Genomic DNA, 15,336 nt, shown 5'->3' with positions numbered 1-15,336 from the left:
TTCATTTCAACTTTGATTCTATTTCACACTTTGTTATTTTCTTATTTAATTTGTTATTTGCTAACATTTACAATATCAATCAATCCTAAATCATTAATAAATTGTACACTCTTTACTGGTGTTTTCATTCGGATGTGTTGATCATAGTTCAGGAATAACGATACCTTGGTTGAATTTTACTAGAGCCAGTGTTAACAGGACATTCGATCATCCGAGTTATTGCCCCTGATATACTGGTTCTGGTTATAGAATTTTGGTCGTTGTGACCCTTATACAGAATTTGGGTTCCCGTGGCCAAGATTGCCGTTACACCTGTCTCTGACATTGTACTAGGGCCTACCTCAGTTGTTTATTTATACGTTAATATTATTTGACAGTTCCTGCATATTTCTGCCTCCTACATGTATTTGCAAGTTATTTTTAAATTTGCTATAGATTATGTCAACATGCAAGAAAAATATAATCAGATAAGAATTTGGAAAATTTTAAAAAATTATCAATATATCGCCCACATGTCACTTCCATCATGTTAGATGCTACTTATTTACGGTGACATGCAAGATGAATATGTCGACATGTAAGATGAATTGTCGACATGCCAGATATATATTTATGTTGGCATGTGAGATAATTATGTCGACATGTAACTTATTAGTCCCCTGCCGACGAAGTCGAAGGGAACTTAAAAGGTTTGCACTCCCTCCCTCCGTCTGTCCGTCAGATCAGTTTTCCATACTGTTTTCTCTGGTATTGTAGATATTTATTTGATATTTAGTACAATGCTTTGTCATAACAGGTTACAGATCAAGTTCGAATTTCGTCTCGGTCTGTTAATTTTTCACCAAGTTATGGCCCTTGGACTTAGAAAAATAGCATGATTCATCAGTTTTCCAGACAATTTTGGTGTGCTTCTAGACAGCCTATTCATTTGATATATTTGGTATATTGCTTTACCATGACAAGTTACAGATCAAGTTTGATGTCGTTTGATCCGTCCGTTAATTTTCTCCCTTGGACTTACAAAAATAGCACGAATTATTACAGCTTGCTACTACACCTCCAAGGCGTTGATATTATTTCACTGTGATAAGGGTCAAGTCGTCTATTCACCATTAAATATTTACATTTCCATTGTTGTAATGATTGTCATTTAAATCCTCATTATCGCGTTGCAGTTGACAACCATGAGTTTATGAATTTTGATGGAACTATTTTTTTTTAATTTAATTTAAACAGTATTTTATCATGATAATTCGTAATAGGATTCGACAGCAGGCATTGCATATATAAGACCTCTCCGTCACTCTAGTATGCTTTTTAACGGTTGGGAATCCCGACCATATTTATGACCGTAGGACAGAAAGTCACTGGGCAAAAAATCACCAATAAATTTCTTTATGAAAATGGGACAAAACATTGTTGTACATATCCTTCATTTTTCATCCACATAAAATTTCTCTGGTGCAGCATTCCTCCGTAATGCAATAGTACTGAGATGCGAAATAATAGATTGTGTTAAACAGTACCACAGCATGTGCAAGTTACTACCCCCCCCCCCACCCCCCCCCCCCCCCCCCCCCCCGTCCTTTAACAGATTGGCTAGTTTGTAGTTTCTATTTGTAGACGGGGTCGGGTCGGTAAACGATAGTTTTGTAAGTTGCATGAAAAGGTATAAGAAATAATGGGAGGGGGTGTTGGTCAACTAAACCAGTACATCTTTATTTGCATATGAAAATATCGGGTATGAGAAAATGATCATTGTCACAAAATCTACGTGCCTGCACTACTTTTTCCGGCATGTTTGCAATTGCGCAAACTTTATGCTTGATTTAAAAATAGCAACATGGGCGCTGCCATTTTTTTCTTAGGTTCAGGTAGCCATCCTAAGATTAAGACAATTCTCCCTTGGAAATTTTCTATTAAGGTATGGTCGAAAAACGCACTTGGATTAAAATTCTCTCTAAGTAACTTCATAAACAAACCAACAACAAATAAAAAACAAAACATAGAGTTTAGTTGGAGATTGTACTAAATTCTGACTGCTCAGATAAAAGAACGGGAGTTTGTTTGAGATTTTGATTTTCAAGGAATCCAAGTCGACCTGATCTAATCACAACCAGAGCTTCCCCAACCTTTACACTGGAGAAGGTAGTGAAGATGAGAAAAGATCTAATTTTTTATGAGATTGGTCGACAGCCATGATTTGATGACCGTTAATGTTAACGGTTTGTACACAGTGGACTGGATGTCACAAGGCTGTCAGTACTGGACCATACTGTTTTGAAAAAAAAAACATGATGTACATATTTTATATTGAATTTCGAAAAAAGGGGAATACAGGCGAACACATTCCATAAATGTCATTATAAATACATGTACCTCACAAAGCATATAAATTATAAAATGAAATATTGTTCTCCAAAAACTTTATGAATGTTTCAAACAGCCAAATATAAACATGAAAGGGGATAATAAGGAACACCGATCAATCTCACACCTCCTTAACGGAACATAAAATAGAGGGTTTGGACAACATTTATAAACAAGCATTAAATTGTTTATCATAGCCACTATAAATTATATAATAAACATACGTAAAGTAACTTTACTTATCAATCTGTAATTATCGTAATTTCACATAACCACTGTACAATATACAATGTCCCTCTCTAGGAAAGTTTCATTTATATATATATTGTCCTCTATAACCATCACTGGTATATTCCCTCTTTCTCTCCTCATCCTTAATAACCCTGTATTAATTCCGTTGACTGTCCCCTTTAAATGCCCTTCATGACATCCATACACCTCTGCCACCGCATGTTCAATAGCATGGCGTCTTCGGGGAGATTTTCCAGTTTCCATAAATGTTTCTGCCTATCATTTCCTCTTCCAAAAACAAAGATTGCACAATAATCCACCCGAAGTTGGACTGGGAACAGGCCGAGGCAGCAGCTGCTTGAGTCGATTTCTGCTTTACTCGTAGCTCACAGTCACTGGGCAGTCCTTTAGCATCCTGTGGCCGCTCTATCGCCATGGTTGGTCCGGACAAACACTTAAACTGTAATGAATTACTTGCCATTGTAGTTGCAGCAGAATTAAAGCATGGAGTGGAGTGGACTAAAGATGTGTTTGCTGGTACCAGTGATGTAGGTGGGGATGTAAAGTTTCTGGTTCACTGTTTCTGGACATCCAAGATGCATGTAGTCAGAACATTGGTGAAGGAGACAGTGATGGTTAATATAGTGCCGGTAGGGGGATTGAGTACAGAAGAGGTGGAGGTTAAATATAAATTACTTGAAGTATTGGTGGCAAATGTAATGTCCTCCGTCCTCTGTCTCAATCTTGAAATTGATGGCATTCTATCCTCAAGTGGAAACAGTCCCAAGTCAATGCTTGTGGTATCCTTGTCAAAGGAATCCAAACTTCTGTTCAAGAAACATTCCTCAATATCCTGGACTGTGCCCATTGAGACATCATTATTCTCTGGGATCAGGTAATCTGCCAATTCTCCAATAGAATCCACTGTTGACTTTTCCTTAAGAATCTTAACATCCCGAGCCAGAGTAGCCATCAAACCTCTCGCTTCACGCTGCTTCTTCCTGAGGTCCTAAACGGCCTTTGTTCTTGGGTCAAAGTGACCATGCAGACTTTTTGTTTCGGTCTTTTCCTTCAGGTCTTTCACCTCTTCGGTCAAAGTTGTCAACAGTTCTTTTGTCTCGACCTGCTTCTTCTATAGGTCCTTCATGTCCTGTTCTAAAGTCGCCATGAACGTTTTTGTTGCGGTCTTCTTTTCTTGGGGGTCCTTTAATGTCCTCATGATTGAACTGAATGCCTCTGCTGTTGTGGGTGGAAGGACATCATCTGTACGAATAATACCCACACAGTCCGTTTGTGTTGTAGCACTACTCTGTCCTTTCTGATGTTGGTCTAGCTGAAGAGTGACTAAGTCCTGCTCATCTGAAGTCAACTCTTCTAGAAAGCAGGGTGCACGTTTAGATGTTGTCTCTGTGTAATCCCCAGAGCCCTCATACAGCACGTTGATCTTCCTTCCCTTTGAACCCTAAAATTTAATTAAGTTTATTATGATTCTAGCAAATAAGAGAGGCTTATTGAAAATTTAACAACAGAAAAAATAAATAAGAAACAAAAATGAGCCACATCGCTTACATGAGCCAGCATCCCCCCCCAATAAATCTAGAGCTGTCCTTTAGGGACTAAAATCCTCCTTGGGGCCCCTTACTCCCCCCCCCTCTCCAAGCCAACAGAAAATGGATATATAGAACATAGAAATATTCATACATTCACTATAAATCAATATGTAAGTCACGCTGGTTTTGGCTATATTTAGCTCTAAAACTTCATTGTTATTTCGGATTTCAAACATTTCGGTTGAGCATCATTGAAGAGACATTATTTGTCGAAATGCGCATCTGGTGCATCAAAATTGGTACCGTATAAGTTTTACACATAAATGTTATTTTACTTTAATAAAATATGTATTAAAAGTTCTGATTCAAAAAATTTAATTTGTTTTTGAAATATTCAGACAAAATGGAAATTAACATAACTTTCTAATACTTTGAATAATCTAATTTAAAACAAGAATTGCAATATTTCAGTCTAAGAACAATGTATTTACAACGTTTAAATAAAATCTCTTCAGGAATTTTTAAGATATACTAATTTTAGTTTTTAAAAAGTCCTTCAGTATACATTCTGTAAGAAAGCCAATTGATATGAAAATCCCAGGTGCACATCTTCATATGGTGGGTAATGAATGTAGTTTCTTAGAACATGCACGGAAAAAATCATGTCTACAGACAGACAGACATGCTGAATCCAATATCCCCCCTAAAAGTTCCTATGCGGGGAGAATAAAAATGTTTGTTTACATTCACCCAACTTTTTGCCAAGTTTGATTGAAATTGGTCCAGTGGTTCTGGAGAGGAAGTCGAAAATGTGAAAGTTTACAAACAAACTGACAACGGGTGATCAGAAAAGCTCACTTGAACTTTCAGCTCAGGTGAGCTAAAATGGCGATTTCCTCCAGTGGGAGGGGGATGTTATCAGTGAAAACAGCAAAAGTTTTATCTATTTCCTCCCAAAAATAGTGCCCACGTGAAAAAGTCGATAAGTGTTGTGGTACCATTCCAAAATCCCCTGATATTTTAAACTAATATCATGACTTCAATTTAAAGAATCATGAGGATCTGGGCTACAATAGGTCCTCAGTACTCCTTGCTTGTCATTAGTGGCGACTAAATCATTAATAGGGTGGTCTTTCGGATGAAATCACAAAAACGAAGGCCTCGAGTTAACGCATGTGTGGCACGATAAAGATCCCCCTGCTTATATGCTGTAAGCACCAAGCATAGACCTCAATTTTACAGCCCTTCACCGGCAATGGTATTGCCTCGATTGGAACGTTGAACAATCTGCAACCAACAATGGATGTGAAGTTGTGGGGAAATTGTACGAGATCACACCATCCCTATTACTTGACGATATTGTTTAAAACTGTCAACATAAACAAAATGACAGAGACCCCACATTCAACCCTACAGCTGCCAGACGTTCTCTAAATGTATCGCAAAATTCAGACGAGGAAGGCGAAGATGACCCTAACAAAACACCACCCCCAGAAAAGAAAACGAAGAAAAGCAAGACAGAAGAATTTCGAGATATTCTGGCAGAAAAGGATGAAATTTCATAAACACGCTCCAAGAAATGCAAGAGTCCAAAATGTTTTCATGAACAATTTCATTGATAAACTGTCTTAATTTTCTTAATATGTATAAGAATGATTCTTTTATTTTGTTTTCAGTCATGTTTTTGATTTGTGACATGCAAGAAATATGTCAATTTTACAAATCATGTATAATGTATGCATGTACAACTCATTGAAGTCAAATTATGTATATAATATACATGTTCAACAACTACACTGGCTGGCTGTCAAGCAACGTGTTGTGCTTAAAGTGCTGACAACCATACATAAATCACTACACTCCTTCTCAGCACCAGCATACATGAGAGAGCTATGTCCTGTTTACCAGCCACATAGAACCTTGAGATCATCATCCGACCAATGGAAACTGGTAGTGAAGAAATCATCAAACAAATACGGTGCAAGAGCCATAAAAACACTAGGTGCATAATTGTGGAATAAACTGCCACTGGAATTTCGAGACCTTGAAGAACATGGCGCATTCCTCAGGAACCTAAAACACTCTTATTCAAGCATGAATATGCCCTGTGAATGTAAAATTCAGTGCAATATCAAGGATTCCATGTGCAAGCTCTTGCAAACTGAATTTTGATCTGGCATACCAATACCTGTATGCCAATTGTATCTTGTCAAGTCAAAGTCAACCACTTTGTTATTTTACTACCATGTTTCATTTAGATTATTTCTATTGTTTTATCATTTCCTTTATAGCTCTTGTAGGTCTTTTATTATTTATCATTGATTGTTAACACAAACATTGTACAGCACATAGAAACTATATGTAATTTAGCGCTTTATAAATGGATAAAATAATAATAATCCATGTATTTACAAATCATTCAAGTGTATCTCTACAGGCAAACGTGTACCATAATTTCAATTAATTTTTTGAACTTTATTTTTTGTTTTGTTGTACATATATGCACATTAAATTTCTGAGAAACAAAATCAAGTTTGCACTTGATGAAACAAATATCAAATGGCTTTAACTTTCACGAAGGCTTAATTCATTTGCACAAGATGCCGTATGATGTCATTTCGGAGTCGAACACCTCTCATTTGGAAACCATTTGATCTATAGTCTACATTATCACATACATCATTGTCAGCTCCATCGACATCATTACCGATATCCAACTGATCAAAATGCTCTTCATTCATCTTGATACAGATGTTATGTAATACATAAGCTGAGAGAATTGTGTTGATTATTAGTTTTATGCCAGAAGCATCAAATCGAAGCAGTCGTCGAAATCGGGAATTTTAGAAGACCTTGCATTGCCTGGTTTGAACATTTTACTGGAGTTTTGGGCATTCGATCACCCGAGTTATCGTTCCTGTTATACTGAATCCGGTTACAAATATTTACATGTATAGTCATTCGCCGGTTGACTAATGACATTCGGAAGGAAGTTTCGTCCTGCATCGGTTGACTATTCATGTTATGTTGCAATTTTTAAAAACAATTCATTTTACGTTGAACATTTACACTGTGATTTCTAATGATCAATAATGTGTAAGTTATATAAAAAAAAAACTATTAAAATGTGCAATGAATCATTATTTAGCAATTTATATATTCACGAAAGTGTTCCACTAAAGCAGTTTATTGATTTGTTATGCAATGAAATCATACAATATCTTCGTCGAATGGACAAAATGATGACCTGGCAAACGAAGTGGAAGATATTACAAGAGGCCCATGGGCCTAGAATCGCTTTTCTGATACATTGTAGAACAGGCAAAAATTCTCACTAACCAAGATTCATCAATTAACAAAGTTTGATGATGTTAAGTCAAATAGTACCTGAAAATTTAAATGTAACTGTCCAAAAGTAGGTCACGGTGACCTACTTTTGGTCGACACACTGAAGACTCATGCATCAACTGACAAGTCAAATAGTATTCAAATATAGCCGTCAAATTCCAAAAGAAGGCCACAGTGACCTACTCTTTGGTCGACACAATCCAAAGACTCAAAATGCATCAACTGACAAAGTTTGAAAATTGAAGTCAAATAATATCTGAAATATTCAGATATAAACATCAAATTCCAAAAGTAGGTCACAGTGACCTACTTTTTGGTCGACACACTGAAGACTCAAGACCCATCCACTGATAAAGTTTAATAATTGTAAGTCAAATAGTATCTGAAATATTAAAATATAGCTGTCAAATTCCAAAAGTAGGTCACGGTGACCTACATTTTGGTCAACAAACTATGAAGACTCGAGATGCATCAACTGACAAAGTTTGATGATCCTAGCTTTCATAGATATTTTGCTTAGTATAACGACTAGGATCATCAAATTTTGTCAGTTGATGCATCTTAGGCTTTCTGTACAGGAACGAAGAATTTGATGATGTCATATTTTCAGATGAATATTCTATTCAACTTCGACCAAATAAAGCGACGTCGTATCGTCCGATCGGAGCCCTAGCCCAGACCATACCGAAGCCCAAACACCCATTGAGAGAGAGAGAGGGGGGGTCCATATATTCCTGAATTAATGCTTTCTTCCGTAACCTTATACTTTCCAGCGAAATGTATTCATAAATTGAGATATTATGCAAAAACGAACATCGCATGTTGGGATATACTCGGTGCCCAAGGTACTAAAACGAGGTGCTCAATAAACTTGTTGTGTAATAAGCCATCTTAAAACAAGCAACATGCAATACTGTAAATTCTTAATTAAAAGCGAGGAAATAATATCCGCGTAAAATCGCACCAACATTGATGAAACGTTCAGGTAATGCAGGTTACACAGATAGCATATTGTGTATTTGGGACGGTATATACAAGGTAGAAGGGTCTCCTCGGGCTCAGGGCTTCACACCTGCCTTAAATTAGCTCCGCCCCGCATTTACTTACCCGAGGAAAACCGACCGATTGAAAACCTCGACCTTTAAGCGCGAAACTTGGTTGAAGCATCGCAGGTAGATCAACCGTGATCGGTAGACCTATATATACAATTTAAAATAATCTATCTCTTTGAAATTGATATATATCTTTCATATGACTATACTCCTTTATTGAAAACATCTTATCAAAATATATAAAGCGATCGATATTTCAAAATAGATACAAATGTAACTCCCAATTTAAATGATACGAAGCAAAAGATAAAACAGCTTTATTTTAACATCACATTCAATCATCTAAAACAATCATGCATCTTCACAAGTCAATAATACTTGACTTGTGAAGAAGACAATCATGTCATGTATTTATTATAACAATTGCCTTAAAAGTTTTCGATTACCTAAGCTGAGATAGTTCACTTGATTAATTAGTTGATACCAGCCATTGTCCAGGCCTCTTTGATCAGGTCAGCATTCTTGGCTATCTCCGGAGCGGCTTTTGTAATCCACTTAGCATGCAGGGGTTTTACAACAGAAAGTATGAGGTGTATTTTAATACTTTCCACCGACACACCTTTTTTAACCTGCTCAGCACCTTGCTTGCGTAATGCTGCTCAAATTGAGATTTCAGGCTTTGCTTGAATGCAAGGTGAAGATAACGAACAGTGATCAATCTCATAACTCCTACAAGTAATACAAAATAGATAGTTGGGCAAACACGGACCCCTGGACACACCAGGTGCCTAGGAGGAGTAAGCATCCCCTGTTGACCGGTCACACTGTGGATCATTAATCGCTAAGTCTAGTGGCTATAGTTGATCTATGCAACTGGCCGGAACAAAAACTACATTGATGTTGCTCTTTCTGAGTTTCTTCAATAATGCTTCGCCGTGATGTGTAGTGTACATGTACATGTCGGGAAATACATAAAGTATAAGACTGACCTATAATCAAATTACGATGCTTCGTGTTACTTTTTAAAAAGAATCATCAAACAGTTTCTAATATATCAATTTAAACTTATTTATAACAACCAATCTAAATTATTATGGATAAGTAAGTTGCCAGTGATATATTTCTATCTTTCACTCGGACACCATTATGCTGATAAAAGAAATACTTGTTTACCGCTATATCAACTATGAAGTTTAAATTTTATAATTGTATACTTATCGATTTTCAATCGTAGTACATGTTTTTCATTTTTTTTTTCAATTAGTGCATGTCTTTAGTCAAACTGACCATGGGCAGTACAAACGGATTTTTTTTCAAGATGTTAAACATCTATTATTAATATTTTTAGGATATTGCAACGGTCATCTCCGTCACAAGGCATTCTGTGCCGCAAACGACACCTACCCCAGGCCACAACACCCTTACGAAGACCCATTACCACAACGGAGGTAACCTCAGCAAGTCACACCATCCCATCGAATGCGTTTTCCTTTGCATCGCCATCCTTTCATACTACAACAGCATCATCAACGCCAATTTTGTCTGGTGGACCATCAATGAGTGGAGATAACAACTACTTGAAGAATATTTCTGCTCAGTTGAATGGTGTACAAGCAACTGTAAATATTCTGAGGCAGGATTTGTCCCTTGCGAATACGAAGTTGGACGCAGTAAACAGAAGAATCCTGCGCCTTGATACCTTAATCAAAGGAGGAGATCAGGAAGCTTGCAGACTTGAGATAAGGGAGCAGGCACCACCAGGAGAGGATTAAAACATAATCCCGGAAGACTTGCGGATCGAGGAAACCATTTTATCTGCCTTAAAGAGCGAAGTCAACAACCCCGATCACTTTGCTTGTTTGCTTTTGAAGAAGATATTTGCAGGTTTGTTCTTTACTGGGCAGAGATCTGAATACAACTGGTTCGGTGGTGGCCAGAAAGGGAAAAATGAGTTAGACGCAAGAAAGAAAAAGGCGATCGAAATCTACGTGGTGCGTTATTATCCAGAAGTAAAGAATACGGCCGCTTGGAGGGACCGTGTAGTGGCTAGGATTAACGAGTGTTTACGAAGACCTAGGAGAGGACACAATGAAATCGTCAATCCAACAGAAGAGGGGAATATAGTGGAACACTCCCCAGCAACCGTCCAACAAACTGCAGAACAAGATTCCGACGAGGAAGAGTACGTTACTGGACCGCTTCGTGCTCTTGCTTTTGCGGACATTTAAATGAAGCGAAACTTGTGTAAAATCTGCATTGTGTATAAGTAAACGGACATTTTGTATGTGTTGAACATAGAAAGTATACATGTATGTTGCTTAGTCAAGTTATATTCAATATGCAATGTATTGATCTATAGTGCACAAAGTTTAAAGAAAGAAATTATTCGTTATTATTATATGCTAATTTGATCAATTTCAATAAATCTCTTGTAAATATGTTCTATTTCATCCGATTTGCTTCAATTTTTACAGATAATCAATAATAGTTAATCAGTGGTGACGTTCCAGAAATTTTAGAGAGGGGTGCATTAAAAAAAGGGGGCAGTACCTGTCTTGAAGCCCCCAGTAAGTAAAAAAAGCATCGTATTTGTGACGGATGATGGGCGTGCGACAGACATGCCGGAGCGGTTCGACACTGCAATAGTATGCTTTTATATTTATGAATGAAATGCGACTTTTATCATAATAAATGTTTATTTTATTTAAAATGAGGGGGTTAGAAGAATACAGTAGTTAAGAAATTAATTAATTAATCTAACTGAGGGTTTGTAAAGTGAACATGAATCATAAATGGCAAATTAAAAAAAATGCTCGTTGAAGATGGTCCTGAATCTAAATCAGTGAGAGAGAGAGAGAGAGAGAGAGAGGGGGGGTAATTATTGAATATTTAAACCTTTACAAATATCGTTACAAAATTCCACGGCAAAAAGTTTTGATTGTCCTATGTCCTTAAACCGAAAAATTGTTGCACAGTTGATTTTATAGACAGTTAATTTAAAAATCTGAAAAAATGGCAGAGTGAATTACGCTGTCCATATACAGCACTTTTGCAAGATAAAGGTGTGAATAAGGCCGTGACCGAATTTCAAGGCATTGAAACCCTGTGGACCTCGTGTCTTGCAATCACGGTTTTAGTTATCCAAGTCAGTTTAGTATGGCGAATTAATTCTCCATAATACTTGACTGATTAATATTCATATAAATTTGTAACTAGGATTTTACACACTTTATGTAGAAGAATTAATCACTCGTTCTTAAAACTTAGAACTTTTAAATCAAAAAGTGTGCATTACATTCGGCAAAATACGGTAACTGATTTTGGAAATAGTCAAAAAAAAAAGGTTTAGGGTTGGGGGGGTGGGGGGTAAAAAAAAAACTAGGGACTGAATCTTTTAGGCACGTTTTATTAGATATTCATATCATGCACCAAATCACAGCGCAATTTGGACTTTAGAATCCTTTTCCCCCCATCATTCTGGGGAAAATCCCCCCAAAAAATCATAAAATAATTGAGAGCATGTATCACTCTTTCAATGGTGAAATCATACCTCATAAGAGGTGTATGAACGAGGAATTAAATAAAATTTTAGTGTAATGAGCTACCTTAGTCAAACAAGATTATTGCTGCGCTAAAGAATCCACCAGGGAAACCAAGGGGAGATGAAAACTACGAACGTACACGACTAGAGATGCGACCAAAGTCAATGGATAAACAACGCTAGTTCTTGTGTCAACCAAAGGAGGAGATAATCAACACCGCAAACACTTCCAAGATTAAAATAGCCTGGCCCAAGTCTTCAAGAAACAGATAAGTCACTGGATCGACAACCTTCACCCGTAGCGCTTATTTCATCAAGGCTAGTGCGTTATATTGGTGACGAATCCATATACATTCCGTTGACCCACGTTAACAACAAGAATAAAGGACAAGGTGAGAGTGTACTTGTCCGTCCGTCATAGAGCAAATTAAAGATTTCGGAAGTGGTATATCTTCCATGCAAATTTTGGGACCCCAAGTGGCGAGTACTTGAGTGTAATGAATGCCCGTAATGGGAACCACGTATAGAACATAAACACAAGGTGTGACGGAAGGACGGACATGACAAACAATATATCCTCTGGCCATATTCACGGCGGGGCATAAAAAATCATTATACATTGTACATATTTATTTTTAATCCTCGAAATATAGCCACTGACTTTATATTCAATTAGGAGGATCTCAACAAAGAACTGCAAGGCTTTAAGAAGACCAAAAAGACCTGCGTTTCCAACAAATGGAATGTCCATGCTCCGTGTCCGAATGTTCAAATCATGTTAAACAAAATACAACTAGTGGGTATTGTTTTTTTTTTACAAAAAACCCAGATGTCTATCCTTCAAAGTTTGATTGTCATAACCGGGACAACAATAATGAGTGCAAGCATAAGCGGCAATAACAAGGGCTTGCATCAATATTACACCTAAATTATAGTCTTGACTATACTTTGCTGTAAAATAGTGACCTTGAATGAAGAAATGGGTCAAGGTCAAAGATTTTAGTACAGTACATATTGTCTTAATATCTGCTTTCTAAGTTGTAAGTTTGAAATCCTAATGTCAAATAGTTCTCAGGTTATAGTTATATGTATAACAGTGACCTTGACACTGTAAGTGAATGAAGGTCAAAAATGTTTGTGATGTGCACTCCTCTTCCATATAACCTCTCCATATTCCAAGTTTAAAGTTTTAATGTCAAACCGTTGTCAAGTCAACTTTTGGCCTGGACTATATTTTGACATAAAAAATTGACCTTGACTTTATGAATGTGTCAAGGTAAAAAATGTTGGTGGAATTCCCCCTATCCTCATTCCCCCTTCTCATATTCTAAGTTTGAAGTCTTAATGTCAAAGCGTTGTAAAGTTATGGTCAATTCATGTTTTTCTTAATTTGACCTGGAATGAAGAAAGGGGTCGAGGTCAAAAATGTTGGTGCACACTTCCATATCATCTCTCCATATTCCAAGTTTGAATGTCAAACGATTGTCAAGTCAGCTTTTGGTCTGGACTACATTTTGACATAAAAAATTGACCTTGACTTTATAAATGGGTCAAGGTAAAAGAATTCCCCCTTTCTTCATATCCTAAGTTTGAAGTCTTAATGTCAAATGGTTCTAAAGTTATGGTCTATTCATGTTTTTCTTAATTTGACCTTGAATGAAGACAGGGGTCAAGGTAAAAAATGTAGGTGCAGTGCACCTTGTATCTATGTCATCTTGCCACTTTATAAGTGAGTCAAGGTCAAAAGTTTTGGTGGTGGGCACCCCTCCTCCATACCATCTCCTTATGTTCCAAGTTTGAAGTCTTGAAGACAAAGGGTTCTCTAGGTAGGGTCCGGACAAAATTTGGTTGAAGAATAATAAGAATAAGAAGAAGTAAAATGACAAAAACTATATGTCTCCCCTTTGAAGGGGAGACATAATAAATCAGAAAGCCGACCGCAAGCGCTTAAAACAGAAAGATAATGAAGGGTATCTGGCAATGGTGAAAGCAAGAAGGTGTGCTCATTATGATTTCACTGCTTACGGAAATGTTCGATACGCAAGACCATAAGGGAAAATTTGTGTCTAAGTGATAAGAAATTAGTAGAAACAAATGACTTAAAATGAAATTTGACATGTACGATTCATCTTCAGAAATTTCTGATGCACGGGGTATGATTATGAATATGTTTATTTAAATTTTCACATACGTGTTTCAGCTTTCATTATCTGGATCACTTGATATAAGTCTTTCAAATGCTATACGAAAGGTTTCATGAAGTATTTTTGCAAACAAAAGGCTTTGTATTTTCAGTGATATTATACAGATGTGCCTTTGCAAAGAGGTTTATCAAATGTAACGTATATTTCTAAGCCAATTTTCATATGTTACAAACTCTGCATATATTCGATGAGATATATATGCATCCTTTCTTTCATCCTTTCTAGATCAAGATTTCATATATCGTCGGGCTTACTAGAAAGTCGACCGTATTAAATATGAAGGCAATTATTTCCCCCCGCTATCTCTACATGATAAATACAGCTCAGTAGTGAACTTGGGTGTAACGCAGCAAATTCCCAGGGAAAGAATTGGAAAAAGGAGTTACCGAATTTTTTACTTGCGTATCGTTAAACCCTGCATGCAACAACCGGAAACAAGCCAGCAGAACTACTCTTCAACCACAGCTACCGGAATTTCCCTGCGATTGATTGCTTGTATATTGTTCAACGTCACTCTCGATAATTTTTCACTCATATGGATATGCCATTATCGCAGGTGAAGGGCTGAAAAATTTGGGCGATGAAGGGAAGACAAGTACTAAAGCTACATTGACAACAATAAGATTGATCTAATACTGTTTTACGTCCCTCTTGAGAATCTTTCACTCATGGAGACGTCACCACTGCAGGTGAAGGGCTGCAAAATTTAGGCCTATGCTCAGCGCTTATGGTCTTTGATCAGGGAGGAATCTTTATCGTACCACACCTGCCACGACTCGGAACCTCGGTTTTTGCAGTCCCATCCGAACGACCGCCCCATTTAATCTCCTCTTACAACAAGCAAGGGGGTACTGAGGACCTAATCTAACACGGATATCTACGGGACCAGGTGAATTGTGATGTCACGTTTCGTAGAAAGGCACATCATTAACAGATAACATCTAAGATAATGGTGTCCATCTCAGTGGTATTGTTAGTGTAGCCAGCTAGTACTATGTGCATATTGATGTTTTCGATATTTTAATTTTTTTCAAAAAGTA

This window comes from Ostrea edulis, chromosome 8 (assembly GCF_947568905.1).
Source record: "Ostrea edulis chromosome 8, xbOstEdul1.1, whole genome shotgun sequence".
Classification (NCBI taxonomy): Eukaryota; Metazoa; Mollusca; class Bivalvia; order Ostreida; family Ostreidae; genus Ostrea; species Ostrea edulis.
This window is presented reverse-complemented; position numbering follows the sequence as displayed.